At 38.8% G+C, this 13,404-nt stretch overlaps 41 non-coding genes across 41 annotated transcripts; 21 read left to right on the forward strand and 20 right to left on the reverse strand.

Annotated features, from left to right (window-relative positions):
- Positions 1-632: 632 nt before the first annotated feature.
- On the reverse strand, positions 633-705 carry TRNAA-CGC (transfer RNA alanine (anticodon CGC)). The gene has a single exon. It is a non-coding gene; the product is annotated as a tRNA-Ala (tRNA).
- A 141-nt stretch (positions 706-846) lies between these two features.
- On the forward strand, positions 847-918 carry TRNAW-CCA (transfer RNA tryptophan (anticodon CCA)). The gene has a single exon. It is a non-coding gene; the product is annotated as a tRNA-Trp (tRNA).
- Positions 919-987: 69 nt separating this feature from the next.
- Positions 988-1,094, forward strand: LOC145308182 (U6 spliceosomal RNA). The gene has a single exon (XR_013876024.1). It is a non-coding gene; the product is annotated as a U6 spliceosomal RNA (small nuclear RNA).
- A 93-nt stretch (positions 1,095-1,187) lies between these two features.
- On the reverse strand, positions 1,188-1,259 carry TRNAA-UGC (transfer RNA alanine (anticodon UGC)). Its single transcript has one exon. It is a non-coding gene; the product is annotated as a tRNA-Ala (tRNA).
- Positions 1,260-1,411: 152 nt separating this feature from the next.
- TRNAT-UGU (transfer RNA threonine (anticodon UGU)) lies at positions 1,412-1,483 on the forward strand. The gene has a single exon. It is a non-coding gene; the product is annotated as a tRNA-Thr (tRNA).
- A 129-nt stretch (positions 1,484-1,612) lies between these two features.
- Positions 1,613-1,692, forward strand: TRNAL-UAG (transfer RNA leucine (anticodon UAG)). The gene has a single exon. It is a non-coding gene; the product is annotated as a tRNA-Leu (tRNA).
- A 1,104-nt stretch (positions 1,693-2,796) lies between these two features.
- TRNAI-UAU (transfer RNA isoleucine (anticodon UAU)) lies at positions 2,797-2,886 on the reverse strand. Its single transcript is given in 2 exon segments — positions 2,797-2,832; positions 2,849-2,886. It is a non-coding gene; the product is annotated as a tRNA-Ile (tRNA).
- A 94-nt stretch (positions 2,887-2,980) lies between these two features.
- On the reverse strand, positions 2,981-3,053 carry TRNAR-CCU (transfer RNA arginine (anticodon CCU)). Its single transcript has one exon. It is a non-coding gene; the product is annotated as a tRNA-Arg (tRNA).
- Positions 3,054-3,179: 126 nt separating this feature from the next.
- On the reverse strand, positions 3,180-3,251 carry TRNAE-CUC (transfer RNA glutamic acid (anticodon CUC)). The gene has a single exon. It is a non-coding gene; the product is annotated as a tRNA-Glu (tRNA).
- Positions 3,252-3,701: 450 nt separating this feature from the next.
- TRNAN-GUU (transfer RNA asparagine (anticodon GUU)) lies at positions 3,702-3,775 on the forward strand. Its single transcript has one exon. It is a non-coding gene; the product is annotated as a tRNA-Asn (tRNA).
- Positions 3,776-3,826: 51 nt separating this feature from the next.
- TRNAR-ACG (transfer RNA arginine (anticodon ACG)) lies at positions 3,827-3,899 on the reverse strand. Its single transcript has one exon. It is a non-coding gene; the product is annotated as a tRNA-Arg (tRNA).
- An 80-nt stretch (positions 3,900-3,979) lies between these two features.
- On the forward strand, positions 3,980-4,052 carry TRNAV-CAC (transfer RNA valine (anticodon CAC)). Its single transcript has one exon. It is a non-coding gene; the product is annotated as a tRNA-Val (tRNA).
- A 75-nt stretch (positions 4,053-4,127) lies between these two features.
- On the forward strand, positions 4,128-4,199 carry TRNAQ-CUG (transfer RNA glutamine (anticodon CUG)). Its single transcript has one exon. It is a non-coding gene; the product is annotated as a tRNA-Gln (tRNA).
- A 71-nt stretch (positions 4,200-4,270) lies between these two features.
- On the forward strand, positions 4,271-4,343 carry TRNAF-GAA (transfer RNA phenylalanine (anticodon GAA)). Its single transcript has one exon. It is a non-coding gene; the product is annotated as a tRNA-Phe (tRNA).
- Positions 4,344-4,402: 59 nt separating this feature from the next.
- TRNAT-CGU (transfer RNA threonine (anticodon CGU)) lies at positions 4,403-4,476 on the reverse strand. The gene has a single exon. It is a non-coding gene; the product is annotated as a tRNA-Thr (tRNA).
- A 77-nt stretch (positions 4,477-4,553) lies between these two features.
- On the reverse strand, positions 4,554-4,626 carry TRNAK-CUU (transfer RNA lysine (anticodon CUU)). Its single transcript has one exon. It is a non-coding gene; the product is annotated as a tRNA-Lys (tRNA).
- A 92-nt stretch (positions 4,627-4,718) lies between these two features.
- Positions 4,719-4,789, forward strand: TRNAG-GCC (transfer RNA glycine (anticodon GCC)). The gene has a single exon. It is a non-coding gene; the product is annotated as a tRNA-Gly (tRNA).
- Positions 4,790-4,845: 56 nt separating this feature from the next.
- On the reverse strand, positions 4,846-4,964 carry LOC145308382 (5S ribosomal RNA). The gene has a single exon (XR_013876217.1). It is a non-coding gene; the product is annotated as a 5S ribosomal RNA (ribosomal RNA).
- A 66-nt stretch (positions 4,965-5,030) lies between these two features.
- On the reverse strand, positions 5,031-5,149 carry LOC145308098 (5S ribosomal RNA). Its single transcript, XR_013875930.1, has one exon. It is a non-coding gene; the product is annotated as a 5S ribosomal RNA (ribosomal RNA).
- Positions 5,150-5,215: 66 nt separating this feature from the next.
- Positions 5,216-5,334, reverse strand: LOC145308402 (5S ribosomal RNA). Its single transcript, XR_013876236.1, has one exon. It is a non-coding gene; the product is annotated as a 5S ribosomal RNA (ribosomal RNA).
- Positions 5,335-5,853: 519 nt separating this feature from the next.
- LOC145307937 (U1 spliceosomal RNA) lies at positions 5,854-6,018 on the forward strand. The gene has a single exon (XR_013875780.1). It is a non-coding gene; the product is annotated as a U1 spliceosomal RNA (small nuclear RNA).
- A 267-nt stretch (positions 6,019-6,285) lies between these two features.
- LOC145308004 (U2 spliceosomal RNA) lies at positions 6,286-6,477 on the forward strand. Its single transcript, XR_013875839.1, has one exon. It is a non-coding gene; the product is annotated as a U2 spliceosomal RNA (small nuclear RNA).
- Positions 6,478-6,806: 329 nt separating this feature from the next.
- On the forward strand, positions 6,807-6,924 carry LOC145308078 (U5 spliceosomal RNA). Its single transcript, XR_013875910.1, has one exon. It is a non-coding gene; the product is annotated as a U5 spliceosomal RNA (small nuclear RNA).
- Positions 6,925-7,349: 425 nt separating this feature from the next.
- Positions 7,350-7,420, forward strand: TRNAG-GCC (transfer RNA glycine (anticodon GCC)). The gene has a single exon. It is a non-coding gene; the product is annotated as a tRNA-Gly (tRNA).
- Positions 7,421-7,486: 66 nt separating this feature from the next.
- LOC145308513 (5S ribosomal RNA) lies at positions 7,487-7,605 on the reverse strand. Its single transcript, XR_013876340.1, has one exon. It is a non-coding gene; the product is annotated as a 5S ribosomal RNA (ribosomal RNA).
- An 87-nt stretch (positions 7,606-7,692) lies between these two features.
- LOC145308330 (5S ribosomal RNA) lies at positions 7,693-7,811 on the reverse strand. The gene has a single exon (XR_013876168.1). It is a non-coding gene; the product is annotated as a 5S ribosomal RNA (ribosomal RNA).
- A 162-nt stretch (positions 7,812-7,973) lies between these two features.
- Positions 7,974-8,046, reverse strand: TRNAA-AGC (transfer RNA alanine (anticodon AGC)). The gene has a single exon. It is a non-coding gene; the product is annotated as a tRNA-Ala (tRNA).
- Positions 8,047-8,136: 90 nt separating this feature from the next.
- LOC145308427 (5S ribosomal RNA) lies at positions 8,137-8,255 on the reverse strand. Its single transcript, XR_013876260.1, has one exon. It is a non-coding gene; the product is annotated as a 5S ribosomal RNA (ribosomal RNA).
- A 152-nt stretch (positions 8,256-8,407) lies between these two features.
- On the reverse strand, positions 8,408-8,526 carry LOC145308357 (5S ribosomal RNA). Its single transcript, XR_013876193.1, has one exon. It is a non-coding gene; the product is annotated as a 5S ribosomal RNA (ribosomal RNA).
- Positions 8,527-9,180: 654 nt separating this feature from the next.
- LOC145308580 (5S ribosomal RNA) lies at positions 9,181-9,299 on the reverse strand. Its single transcript, XR_013876403.1, has one exon. It is a non-coding gene; the product is annotated as a 5S ribosomal RNA (ribosomal RNA).
- Positions 9,300-9,499: 200 nt separating this feature from the next.
- TRNAK-UUU (transfer RNA lysine (anticodon UUU)) lies at positions 9,500-9,572 on the forward strand. Its single transcript has one exon. It is a non-coding gene; the product is annotated as a tRNA-Lys (tRNA).
- A 75-nt stretch (positions 9,573-9,647) lies between these two features.
- On the forward strand, positions 9,648-9,719 carry TRNAD-GUC (transfer RNA aspartic acid (anticodon GUC)). The gene has a single exon. It is a non-coding gene; the product is annotated as a tRNA-Asp (tRNA).
- Positions 9,720-9,808: 89 nt separating this feature from the next.
- Positions 9,809-9,882, reverse strand: TRNAI-AAU (transfer RNA isoleucine (anticodon AAU)). Its single transcript has one exon. It is a non-coding gene; the product is annotated as a tRNA-Ile (tRNA).
- A 137-nt stretch (positions 9,883-10,019) lies between these two features.
- TRNAR-UCU (transfer RNA arginine (anticodon UCU)) lies at positions 10,020-10,092 on the forward strand. Its single transcript has one exon. It is a non-coding gene; the product is annotated as a tRNA-Arg (tRNA).
- Positions 10,093-10,168: 76 nt separating this feature from the next.
- TRNAL-CAA (transfer RNA leucine (anticodon CAA)) lies at positions 10,169-10,291 on the forward strand. The gene is made up of 2 exons: positions 10,169-10,206; positions 10,247-10,291. It is a non-coding gene; the product is annotated as a tRNA-Leu (tRNA).
- A 190-nt stretch (positions 10,292-10,481) lies between these two features.
- On the reverse strand, positions 10,482-10,553 carry TRNAG-UCC (transfer RNA glycine (anticodon UCC)). Its single transcript has one exon. It is a non-coding gene; the product is annotated as a tRNA-Gly (tRNA).
- A 117-nt stretch (positions 10,554-10,670) lies between these two features.
- TRNAV-AAC (transfer RNA valine (anticodon AAC)) lies at positions 10,671-10,743 on the forward strand. The gene has a single exon. It is a non-coding gene; the product is annotated as a tRNA-Val (tRNA).
- Positions 10,744-10,746: 3 nt separating this feature from the next.
- On the forward strand, positions 10,747-10,818 carry TRNAE-UUC (transfer RNA glutamic acid (anticodon UUC)). The gene has a single exon. It is a non-coding gene; the product is annotated as a tRNA-Glu (tRNA).
- Positions 10,819-10,925: 107 nt separating this feature from the next.
- TRNAS-GCU (transfer RNA serine (anticodon GCU)) lies at positions 10,926-11,007 on the forward strand. Its single transcript has one exon. It is a non-coding gene; the product is annotated as a tRNA-Ser (tRNA).
- A 92-nt stretch (positions 11,008-11,099) lies between these two features.
- TRNAL-UAA (transfer RNA leucine (anticodon UAA)) lies at positions 11,100-11,183 on the forward strand. Its single transcript has one exon. It is a non-coding gene; the product is annotated as a tRNA-Leu (tRNA).
- Positions 11,184-11,293: 110 nt separating this feature from the next.
- On the reverse strand, positions 11,294-11,375 carry TRNAS-UGA (transfer RNA serine (anticodon UGA)). Its single transcript has one exon. It is a non-coding gene; the product is annotated as a tRNA-Ser (tRNA).
- Positions 11,376-13,404: the final 2,029 nt, after the last annotated feature.

The following is a 13,404-nucleotide window of genomic DNA, read 5'->3' on the forward strand; positions in this document are numbered from 1 at the left end:
CAGATTAGACAAACAACAGTTACATTTTATACTACTATTAATTTTGTTATTAGAAACTAATGCTGACCATAGAAGGAAAATACCCACCCTCCCCCTACTATAGACTATAGGTTGCGAGATTTTTTGTTAATATGTAAATATTTCTATCAAAATTCATCAGTCACCGTAGCTTAGTGGTAAGGACGGTGTAAAACCTACGGAAAGGTCGTAGGTTCAAATCCCCGTGGGTAGGTTATGAAACATGTTAGCGTGAGCCGCATATCGGCCGTTAATGATGTTGATTAGCCCACACCATGTGGGTGTGTGTAGGTTACGAGACATTGTTAGCGTGAGCCGCATATCGGCCGTTAATAATGTTGAATACCTTACATACTGTGTGCATGTGTATGTGTGTGTGTATGTGTGTGTGAATGATGCCTTACCCCTCTATGCAATTGATTGTTGAGAATTAAGGAAATTTTACAACAAACATGAAAAATTGGGGTTAAATTTAAGTAATGTAAGAAATAATTAAGGCTCTTCGGTCTTTATAATGATGATTCTCGCTTCGGGTGCGAGAGGTCCCGGGTTCAACTCCCGGTCAAGCCCATGGTTTTGCCCAATACTTTTGAAAATTGAAAAGAAAAAAAATTTGGAGTCGTCGGGATTTGAACCCGAGACCTTCTAAATGCGAATCAGACGCTCTACCAGCTGAGCTACGACCCCTGGTCTTCGTCATAGGGGCCGGACGAAAGCAGCGCCTTTTTTCTATTGGTCGCTTGCATTGTATAGTGGATAGAAAAAAAGAAATAAAAAGACTTTCCTTTAGTTTCGCGTGAATTCAAAGTTGCAGCAATTCAAACATCTGACTCTGTGGCGCAACGGTAGCGCGTCTGACTCCAGATCAGAAGGCTGCGTGTTCAAATCACGTCAGGGTCAACAGAATTGTTTTTGCAATTTGTGTAACAAATGCTGATCTTTATAGACAACTAAATTCTAGTCTCAATTGTACTTGCTTCGGCAGTACATATACTAAAATTGGAACGATACAGAGAAGATTAGCATGGCCCCTGCGCAAGGATGACACGCAAAATCGTGAAGCGTTCCACATTTTTGTGTCCGCATAACCCCATACAAATATTTTCTCACTGAAGTACTCATTTTGAACAAAAGACAACTTCAAAGAAATAACAAAAATCATTGACAATTGGAGATGCCGGGGATCGAACCCGGGGCCTCATACATGCAAAGCATGCGCTCTACCACTGAGCTACATCCCCCTGTTGAATGCATTAGCTGACTAATACTCAACTGAATCCTTTAGCAATTTCAAAGTCTTTAACACAAGGTGCAAACCGGAATAGCTTAGGTTAGGTTAGGTTACGTTAGACTAGGTTAGGCTAGGTTTAAATTGTGCCACGTGAACATGCAAGCCTCTATAGCTCAGTGGCAGAGCACTGGTCTTGTAAACCAGGGGTCGAGAGTTCAATCCTCTCTGGAGGCAGTTAATTTTGTGAAATCACTCACTGGAAAAACAATTTTTTTTTAGGTGTTTGATGCTTTTACACAGTAAGGCTGAAAAAAAAAAACTTAAGAAACAATTTTTGTTATTCGCACAACTGTCAGCACAACAGGCAGTTTGGCCGAGTGGTCTAAGGCGCTGGTTTTAGGCACCAGTCCGCAAGGGCGTGGGTTCGAATCCCACAGCTGTCAAAAATTTATTTTAGTAAAAACTCGGTTATTATGAATTACAATTACAATTTAGTATCCTTCTGCCTTTCTAGATCAGATAAGATTCATCATTCTTGAGTGTACATACATAAACAATGAAATCAAAAGTTTCAAAGATTTTTACAAAACACATTCCATTGCTAAAAACGCGAATTTTGGTTTGTTTAAATGTCCATTTATTTAGCATTTTTCAAGAATGTCAAGCGTGGGAAAATTTTTAGAATGTGGGAACCATTTATTTTGAAATGTTCTATCAGTTTCAAACCTTTTTCATTCAATAGATCATACTGACTTTGGAAAAACTGTCAGACCGATTTTTGAAATTCAATCTGTGAAAAAAGATATTCAAGTTTTAATTTTTTGTTTTAAAAATTATTTTACATGTATTGACGCCATCTTTTATTATGATAATTTTTTTTTGTTAGAAGATTTTTTTCTAAAATATTTTTAAAAAATTAACTTTTTACAAAAAAAAAAATCTTTGAACTTAAATTGACCAATAATTCAAAGATTTTTTCTCTTTGATTTGGAAGATTTTTTATGATTTTTATTTTTAATGTCAAATAAAAACACAACAGTGAAAAAATGAAAATTAAATGAAAAAACGTTTTATGATTTTATTCAAGAAATTATTTCCTAACATCACCTTTTTGTTGCAATAGAATGTTATTTAAGCAAACAAAATTTAAATATCCATTTATGCTAAATTTTGTTTGCTTAAATAACTCTTTGGAGGATTTTTCATGGCATAATTTAAATCACAAATCTTTATACATTTATATGGTTATTCAGTCAAATTTTATTGAATTTGTTATTAACTTGATAGATTTAAAACAGTAGTAAAAAGAAAATATCAATCTATCTATATTCTTTAACAAACTTTTTTCCTTGATTGATTGTTGGTTAGTAAAGCATAGTTACAAAAAAATTTTGAAATCGAACCACAGTACCTGTATTTGATATTATGAGGTACTGCTAGAGAATATTTTAGTATTTTGGTAAGATAAAATGCTTTGTTTAAGTAAAAAAAATATTTTTGCTCTTTTCATGGAAGACCCTGCCAGGTTTAAGGGTTGAAAAAGTGCTTGCTCTAGGTGAGGCTCGAACTCACAACCCCGGCATAACTTGTTGTACTGTCTATAAGTACCGTGCGCTAACCGATTGCGCCACTAGAGCAGCTTGCTTTCACTCTTCATATTTGCTACTACACTGCCTTCAAGAAACCTTGGAAGCACTGCAACCAAAACAACTTTTGCTAAAAAGATAATGTTACCCACGGCGAGACTCGAACTCGCAATCTTCGGTTTAGGAGACCGACGCCTTATCCATTAGGCCACGCAGGCTTGGTGTCACCCTGGCTGAAAAGTAAAAACTTAAAAATATCCAATTCTCTATCTTTTTTTTATCACCTTTTTTTTTTGGATCGGGGATGTTGATATAATTACTTGGGGGTTCGACAAAATGTATTTTTCCGTTACCGGGAATCGAACCCGGGCCTGCTGGGTGAGAGCCAGCTATCCTAACCACTAGACCATAACGGAAGCTGGCGAAATCACACCCAAAATTAAATATGAAAAAAATTGCAATTCAAATGGTACATTGTGACAGAAATTGATGTGATAGTTGACTGGAACCGTGGCGAGGTTCTGTAATCCTGCTACTGGGAGGTCAGAGTTTGGGATGGTTTGAGGCAGGGAACGCCTGGTTACCATTGAAACACGTTGAATTGGCGTCCGCACTAAGCCTGGCATCAACATGGCCACTTAGGGGGAGCCCTAGGTGATCAGGTTGCTTAATGAGGGGCGGATTGGGCCAGAGGGGAAACCCAGCAGCCAAGAGTTTCCGGGTCGGTCAGTAGTCGGACCGCGCTAATGAGTGTTCGGTGGTAATTAGCCCTACCAACATAAGTAAACCAATCTTTTTTTTGTTTTTATATTTGAAGGCACCATAGAATAATATTAAAAATAATGTAATATTTTTATCTTGTATTAGCCTCCGTGGCGCAATCGGCTAGCGCGTTCGGCTGTTAACCGAAAGGTTGGTGGTTCGAGCCCACCCGGGGGCGACTTATTTTATAGCAATTTTCTTTAATAGCCAAACGAATCTTTAAAATTTTTGATCTCGGCAGGATTCGAACCTGCAATCTTCTGATCCGTAGTCAGACGCGTTATCCGTTGCGCCACGAGACCTAGCTTAGTGACGTGGCTTTGTAGTTGCACATTTTATGTCTGTTTCTTATGTATCTTGGCTTGGTTACTTAGTTGACAATGGTTCCTTAGTGTAGTGGTTATCACGTGTCCTTCACACGGACAAGGTCGCCGGTTCGATCCCGGCAGGAACCAATACATAAGGTTTTTTTCTTTTCTTTTTATACAAAATTAATTTTTTTTACCCTTTGGAGTTTAGATCTGCATCAAGGTCCTATGGTGTAATGGTTAGCACTCTGGACTCTGAATCCAGCGATCCGAGTTCAAATCTCGGTAGGACCTAAACCTTTTAGAGTCATGTAAAAGTGATCTTTTTTCCATATTGACCAAGATAAGCAACATTATTTTAACTAGCCGTGATAGCTCAGTTGGGAGAGCGTTAGACTGAAGATCTAAAGGTCCCCGGTTCGATCCCGGGTCGCGGCATTTTTGCAAATCTTTACCCTATGTATGTGTAGCCATGGATAGTAGTAATAAAAGGATCAAGGCACCACCGAGAGTCGAACTCGGGATCTCCTGTTTACGAGACAGGCGCTTTAACCAACTAAGCCATGGCGCCTGAATTACCCTATTGTCAGTATATCACGAAACAAATTCAAATATATTTTTAAAAACTGTTCCATGTAAAAAAAAATTCGCCCAACGTGGGGCTCGAACCCACGACCCTGAGATTAAGAGTCTCATGCTCTACCGACTGAGCTAGCCGGGCTATGTTGGCTGCCTGGGCTCTGCACTTTGTATGGTTGGTCTTTGCAATAGGTACACAAAAACTAACTACACGAATATCATGAGAGCAAGCCAGCAACGTTGGTTCAGTGGTAGAATGCTCGCCTGCCACGCGGGCGGCCCGGGTTCGATTCCCGGACGTTGCAGCAATTATTTTCTACAGTATCACAACTTTTTTGAGGCAATTTTTTAAAAATGGATAAGCCTACGACACCAAGTATTCCCAGGCGGTCACCCATCCAAGTACTAACTTGGCCCAATGTTGCTTAACTTCAGTGATCAGACGAGAACTGGTGTTTTCAACATGGTATGGCCGTAGACATTAATTGTGTGGGGTTTAGTTAGGTTTGGGCTAGGATTGGTTGGGTCAAAATTCCAAAAAGATTGAGCCTACGACACCAAGTATTCCCAGGCGGTCACCCATCCAAGTACTAACTTGGCCCAATGTTGCTTAACTTCAGTGATCGGACGAGAACTGGTGCTTTCAACATGGTATGGCCGTAGACATTAATTGTGTGGGGTTTAGTTAGGTTTGGGCTAGGATTGTTTGGGTCAAAATTCCAAAAATGTTAAGTCTACGACACCAAGTATTCCCAGGCGGTCACCCATCCAAGTACTAACTTGGCCCAATGTTGCTTAACTTCAGTGATCGGACGAGAACTGGTGCTTTCAACATGGTATGGCCGTAGACATTTGGTAAGGCATTTTCACATTATAATGTGGATATTACCATACCATCCTTCTGTATGGTTTGTTTCGTTGCGACCAGTGCTAACTCTTGGTAATCTTGTTATAAGAAGTGACAGTTTGCATCTTGTATTTGTCTAAACTGACCAAGCTAAACTTGCTTGATTCACTTCACTAAGAGGTGTGTATAGATCCAGTGGTTGCAGTGTGAACTGTAATGCTATTTCTGTCAGAGCTGATGATAGCTCACTATCTGCAATAAGAATGCATAACCTGTAAAGTAGCAATCATGTATTTTATGTAGTCAATAATTTGGCCTCTAGGTGTCGCATTTGTTTCAATGGAAGACCTCCTACCGAAGGTTTCATCAACAAAGTATGTCACCAACTATTTGAAAAAGTATAAATATAGCATTTCTGAGGGGACACTTCAACTGAATCATGTTTTGTGTAAAGTCGTGGAGCTGGTCAGCAAAATATCTATAGTCTTTGTCACCCATACACTGAAATCGACTCTTTCCCTCATACTTACCTGGCGTGGAGGTTAACCATGATCACTAAGGTGGTTCCTCTAGGGTGAGGCTGTGCCATTGCACTGAGGCATGGCTGACCCCTACGATTACCCCAAATGTGGGTAACTCGAACGCACAATTTTTGGTAGTTGGGGACTGCGTTCGCGCATCCCCTAATAAATACAGAACAGACAACAGAATAAGAATGATTAACTTAACCATCTAGTTCAAATTTTACACACCAGGAATTGCTAAAGTTTGTGTAGTTGGCCAGAAAAAGGCTTCTATCGAAGCCCAATTTAAAGTAAAGTTTTTGCTTTGAACTAGGCAGATTGACTATACTCTCTCTAACAATGATTAGGCAGCCTGCATGCCAATCTTTTGCCAGACAGTACAATAGTCAGGTTATGACTCTAAGGTAGTATACTGGAACTATTCTTCGGCATCGCTTCTCGGCCTTTTGGCTAAGATCAAAGTGTAGTATCTGTTCTTATCAGCTTAATATCTGATACGGGGACCATGTGTCCCCTTCGATATTAAACTCATTTTTGTTAGGGGATGAGGACTTGGAGCTTGCTCCAGCCTTATCACGGGTTGGCCTGGTATTGCAGTACCACCAGGATCGGCCCACTTGTCCCCACTTCTAAACTGGACCACTCAATACATTGTGTACAACCTGTATCAAGTTTGCACAAGTCAACAAGCATGCTGCCAAAAGCACAATGGCTCCACTTCCTTTATGTAGTTCAATGTTTTAATGCTAGGTGGTGCAAACCCCTAAAGTTGAATGTCATTTAATGGATAATTTTCTGCCTCAAGTTATTCTAGGGGCTTATGTTTTTTTGGTGAATAAGCTGAACTTTGACACAATCTCTACATGTCTTTGCTGACAACTACATTAGATTGGTCAATGGAACAAGCCTAACAGCTGCCAAGGATATGGAGCTATTTGTGTTGTTTGAGCATGTCCAGGATCTACCTACAGCACGAATAAATCTTTCGCCTTTTACTAAAGATTTCCGTGTAAGTGGATCATATTGGAATTACATCCAATTTATCTGAAGGCTTTCCATGAGAGAGCCCACTTAAAGAAACATATTACAACAGGCATGTAGGGACAGGATGTCAGGATGTGTTTACCACAAAACCATTCATCTCCAACCAACCACTTCAAATTTGTGAAAATAAAACTGGCCAACCATGCTGACAAATAGCCTACGGTAGGAATGGCTAAAATTGCAGTTACCATTTGTCTAAACTGACCAAGCTATACTTGCTTGATTCACTTCACTAAAAGGTGTGTACAAGTGAACCAAGGATCACTCAGATATTGTCTTGCCGGGCTGAAGAAAGTCCTTACCTACTGCCAAAGTCTACTTACAGCAAGTCATATTAATCGTTCAGGTGTAAAGCTATATCAATCTGGATTTGGGTTATAAATTGACAGATTTCTGAATAAAGATTTTCAGCAAGGGGTTGGGTTATACGAATAGCCAAAGAGCATGCCAGCAACGTTGGTTCAGTGGTAGAATGCTCGCCTGCCACGCGGGCGGCCCGGGTTCGATTCCCGGACGTTGCAGCAATTATTTTCTACGTTAACACAACTTTTCTGTTTTCAGTGACAAGATAAGAAAGAAAGATGTAGAGTTTACGACACCAAGTATTCCCAGGCGGTCACCCATCCAAGTACTAACTTGGCCCAATGTTGCTTAACTTCAGTGATCGGACGAGAACTGGTGCTTTCAACATGGTATGGCCGTAGACATAAAGTGACAACATGATTTTCAAACTTGTGTGAGGTTTAGTTAGGTTTGGGCTAGGATTGGTTGGGTCAAAATTCCAAAAAGATTGAGCCTACGACACCAAGTATTCCCAGGCGGTCACCCATCCAAGTACTAACTTGGCCCAATGTTGCTTAACTTCAGTGATCAGACGAGAACTGGTGCTTTCAACATGGTATGGCCGTAGACATTTACTCTGAGGAAATGCTCTTCTAACTTCTGGTTTATTAAATAACATTCTAATGCAACAAAAAGGTTTAAAGTTTTACTGGTTTAAATTTTCAGACTTTTGTTTTTCTGTGTGTTTATTTTTTTGTTTGGTGCTTGTGTAGTAGGGGGAAAAATGATACATGGAGATGCGGGGTATCGATCCCCGTACCTCTCGCATGCTAAGCGAGCGCTCTACCATCTGAGCTACATCCCCTTGGGTTTCACCTTATGTTCTCAGTGATTAGAAATTTCTCTTGGACAAGAAAGAAAAAGAGACAAATTTGAAATATGGATAAAATGTTATAGCCTACGACACCAAGTATTCCCAGGCGGTCACCCATCCAAGTACTAACTTGGCCCAATGTTGCTTAACTGCAGTGATCGGACGAGAACTGGTGCTTTCAACATGGTATGGCCGTAGACATACATCAACGGAAATTGTCGCGTAAATTAAATGCAAAATGCATTACGAAGAGAAAATGTGGCGTGAAATGAATGCAAAACGCTCAACAGTACAGGAATCTACGGACAAGGAAGAAAAAGAGACAAATTTTGAAATATGGATAAAATGTTAAAGCCTACGACACCAAGTATTCCCAGGCGGTCACCCATCCAAGTACTAGCTTGGCCCAATGTTGCTTAACTTCAGTGATCGGACGAGAACTGGTGCTTTCAACATGGTATGGCCGTAGACATTTATCAAAGGAAAATGTGTCATAAACTAAATGGAAAATGCATTACCAAGAGAAAATACGTACAGGTATTTACGGAAAATGGTTCTAAGTTCTTGATTGGTTTCCAGCGATTAGTGGGTTCTCTTTAACCCTGAATAAAGATGTTTGTGACTGACTAAGACAGACACTCAACCCGAGCGGACTCAAGGTGAGCGACCCATCGTAGCAGATCTGATACACACCTCTTGTAGAAGTGAATCAAGCAATATTAGCTTGGTCGTTTTAGACAATAATGTAAAGTTACTTGGACAATCATATATTTTTGATATTTGTTCAAGGTCCGACCGGAAAAGTTAATTTTCATAAAATACAAGCACAAAGTAACTAAAATTTTAATCCAAGTAGGTATGTGTAATACTAAAAGATATCATTTTATTGAACAATAATAGTTGTCAACCTAAAACTTATGCCTCAACACGGAGAAAACAAAGCCTAACTGGGAACTAAACAGAGCTGCCATCTGGTGACAAAAACAGTAACTACATATTATATCATAGTGGTTGCATTGTATAAGGGCTTTAGGTGTAAAAAATGAACATAAGCAGTTGTCTGGTTTACATTTCTCAGACTTTGTTTTTTTCTTTTCTCAACTTATAAAAAAGGATGAAAAGATTTGCCTACGACACCAAGTATTCCCAGGCGGTCACCCATCCAAGTACTAACTTGGCCCAATGTTGCTTAACTTCAGTGATCGGACGAGAACTGGTGCTGCCAACATGGTATGGCCGTAGACATTTAACATTGGAAAATGTGACATATACTAAATGCAAAATGCTACAATACAGGAAAATTATGGAGTGATGATTTATTCTATACAACTCAGGTTGCACTTAACCAAAAATAAACAGAGAGAAAACCAAGCCTACCATGAACTAAAATGCTGCTGCCATCTGGTGAGACAATTTTGTTACTGTAATTGTAAAATAGCATGATGCCCGGGTAGCTCAGTCGGTAGAGCGTTAGGCTTTTAACCTAACGGTCCAGGGTTCGAGCCCCTGCTCGGGCGCTCTCATTTTTTGTTCAAGTCTCCAATCAGTGTGATATGTACGTAGAGACTAGAAAATAGCTGGTCAACAAGAATTCCTCGATAGTCTAGTGGTGAGGATCTCCGCCTGTCACGTGGAAGGCCCGGGTTCGATTCCCGGTCGGGGAGAGATAATTTTTCAACCTTGTGAAATTTCTTTTTTTATCCATTAAATATTTCCGCCACTGCAAACTGTTCAATTTGGTAAAAGTATTAGCTGGCCCGTAGGGGGATCGAACCCGTGACCTTCGCGTTATTAGCACGACGCTCTAACCAACTGAGCTAACGGGCCTGATTGAGATGACATGTTTAAGTATTAGCACAATGCAAAAACTACATGCTTTTTTTCTTCTCTACTTGATTTTCTTTTACTTGCCTTCCATAATGTTTTCTGTCAACAAATGCTACTATTTTCTTTTCTCTTACCAAGTCCCATTAGCGCAGAGGATAGCGCGTTGGACTTCTAATCCAAAGGTCCTGGGTTCGATCCCCAGATGGGATGCTAACATTGCATTTTGGCTAACCTTTTTGGGTTATCAAAACATGGAATTTCCTAATCTGTGAACACTATGTTAGCAGTCAGGATGGCCGAGTGGTCTAAGGCGCCAGACTCAAGGACAACTTCCTTGCTCTCTGATAGAGAGTGGTTGTGAGAATTCTGGTCCTCGATGAGGGCGTGGGTTCGAATCCCACTTCTGACAAAACTTTTTTTTCAAAACACAACCAGGAGATGAAAAAGTGTTTGCCTGCCCCCGGTGAGGCTCGAACTTACGGCCTTCAGATTATGAGACTGACGCGCTGCCTACTGCGCTACGGAGGCTTGTTGATGGTACAGGATTACTACACTTTTTGAATGTACAAAAATGTATTGCTAGGCAACTGAGATGAAAATGCGTCAGCCGGGAATCGAACCCGGGTCAACTGCTTGGAAGGCAGCTATGCTCACCACTATACCACTGACGCTTGTTTTACAATATTATTATGTACGCCAAAGTGAAAACCACAAATACATATTTGGCTAGTAACTAGCACACTTAAAGAAAAGCAGAGGGCAATAAAGCTGTTTACTCTATGTAACAAGTTTCCGTGGTGTAGCAGTTATCACATCTGCCTAACACGCAGAAGGTCTCCGGTTCGATCCCGGACGGAAACAGAATCCCACGTGGTCTAACGGCTAGGATATCTGGCTTTCACCCAGGAGGCCCGGGTTCAACTCCCGGCGTGGGAAATCTTTTGACACGATTGATGCAATATTGCGGTTTTTTTTTTTTTTTTTTTTGTTGATGTCATGTGTCATGTCTGCTTTGAAAGTAATCTAGGCTAATCATTATCATAGACGAGGTGGCCGAGTGGTTAAGGCGTTGGACTGCTAATCCAATGGGCTCTGCCCGCGTGGGTTCGAATCCCATCTTCGTCGTGATAATTTTTTTTTTGTAGAGCTTGGCTTAATCAGTGCTTGTCAGTCGTGATTTCATGCGTTTTGCAATGAGTGCCGCCCTGTTGCATCCTGTCAGGTTGGCCGAGTGGTCTAAGGCGTGAGATTTAAGCTCTCATAATCGTAAGATTGCGTGGGTTCGAACCCCACACCTGACAAAGGTCTTATTTTAACACTATACCAGGAAGGCCATGTGAGTTGCAAGGTAACTTTCTGGTTTTGCAAAAAAAGTAAAAAAAAACACTAGATACTAACAAAATCTGACTTTCGCAGCCGGCAGGATTCGAACCTGCGCGGGGAAACCCCATTGGATTTCAAGTCCAACGCCTTAACCACTCGGCCACGACTGCTGGCTCTGGTTGACGGCCATCCATGAATACAGCATCACAGCTGGAAGCAATCGGCTAGTAAGTTGGTGAATTACAGCTTGCTACTGACAGTTAGCAGGGCACAAGCCAGGCTTGATGGTCTAGGCGGCACAAGAAAATTTCGGGGCCTTCGGCCCCTCTAATTTTCTGGTCGTCTCGCTTCGCTAGATTTTTTTCGCTGCGCTCAACTCTTACGTCTCGCTATGCTCGATTTTCAAATTTGAATAGACAAACAACATCCTGTTACTTTAGTATAAGGATAAATGTACATGATGTAGGTAAAAACTGGTACATAGTTACATAGGTATCTTTTGTTTTGCGCCAATAATTAAAATTGAAATATGTGTGAGCATTATTATTTATTTATTAATGAATATAGTGTATAATATTATATTAATGATTAATGTAGATTTAATTAATCAATTCAATATAATCCTAATACTAAGACGACATTAATTTCTTCATATCATACAATTTAGGTAAAGTTTGGTTTTTTGCTTAATTATGATAAAATAAATGTTTAAGGTCTTAAACAATTTTCCATATTTTTTTTATTGTTTGTAAGAAAATATAGAAAGGAATTAAAAAAAAAACATATAAACAACCAATTTAACCAAATTTGTAATACAAAGACGACATATTATGACTTCATACTGCATAAAATAAGATAATTTTGCTTTCAACTAATAGTAATGAAAGATGAACTTCTATATTTTAAGAACGAATATTTTAAACATTTATAAATAACGCTATTTCTTGGTTATGATTTATGTAAATTTAATGAAATACTTTAAAGGAAGGGTGCAAAAAACACCACGCTTTAACTGCTGAAAGACTGCCACAAGTAGACCAAATATCCCAAATTTGAAGCCTTCAGCTTCTGTAACAAAAAAGTTTTAGGCATTTTAAAATGACATTTTATTTATAATGAGAATTTTGAAAGAATTTCGCTGTTTATGTTATAAATTTTGAAAATAAACTACGTGGCCTAGAAACAAAATCATAATATAATTTTTGGCATAAATTTAGGTTGCTAGTATCTAATTATATTTTTATAATAAAAATAGCCATTTTTATAGTCAAAATCATTAAAAAAAATTAAGTTTAACTTGCATTGTAACGAGTGTACTGCATCCAATCACAGCTGAGATTATATTAGTTTACCCCTTTGTTTCTGCGATGATTTTCGTTTACAAATGCAATTTAAATTGAATTTTTAAAATATATTTTGACTATGAAATGTGGTGTTTTTATTGTAAAAATGTAATCAGTTACAGGCAATTTAAGTTTGTGACAAAGATAAGGTTATAATTTTATGTCTAGGCGACGTAATTTAATATTGTTTTTTCTTTCATTAGCATTGGGAATCTTTCAAAACTTTCATTGTACATACAATGCTATTTTGAAATGCCTAGAACTTTTTGTTATTGAAGCTGAAGGCTTTACATTTGGGGAATTGGGTCTACTTATGGCAGTCTTTAAGCATTTAAAACGTGGTATTTCTTGCTGGTGTCATTTAAGATAATTTTAATACAAAGACGACATATAATTTCTGTTATTATACCATGTTGAAAGCACCAGTTCTCGTCCGATCACTAGGTGATTGTAACAAACAATGTAAGAAGACAGATTTCCTCTAAAACATAAAGATTAATTAATGTTAATAGTTGTTCTTTTGTAATGTACATTATGTTTGCTACTTAAATGTTAGGATATTCTTTATTAATTTCGTTTTTATTTAGTATTTAAATTCTGGTGTTATTTTCTGGCTGTATCATTGAACGCGGAGAAATGAATTTTGAACACTATATTAAGATAAAAATGTGCTCCTAAGTGGTATCACCCACCTCCCCCCCCCCCTCCCTTAAAATATATTCATGATTAACTAAAAGTATCTTTAGAGTGAAAAAAATCTGTTGGAAGGTATTGGCTACTGTACTATCTCAAAAAACATTAATAAATGTTTTTTCAACCTATGAGATACTATATTGAAAAAGAACTATATTAATAC

The sequence above is a fragment of the Acartia tonsa genome, chromosome 15 (genome assembly GCF_053477335.1).
Source record: "Acartia tonsa isolate MP-2025a chromosome 15, ASM5347733v1, whole genome shotgun sequence".
NCBI lineage: Eukaryota > Metazoa > Arthropoda > Copepoda > Calanoida > Acartiidae > Acartia > Acartia tonsa.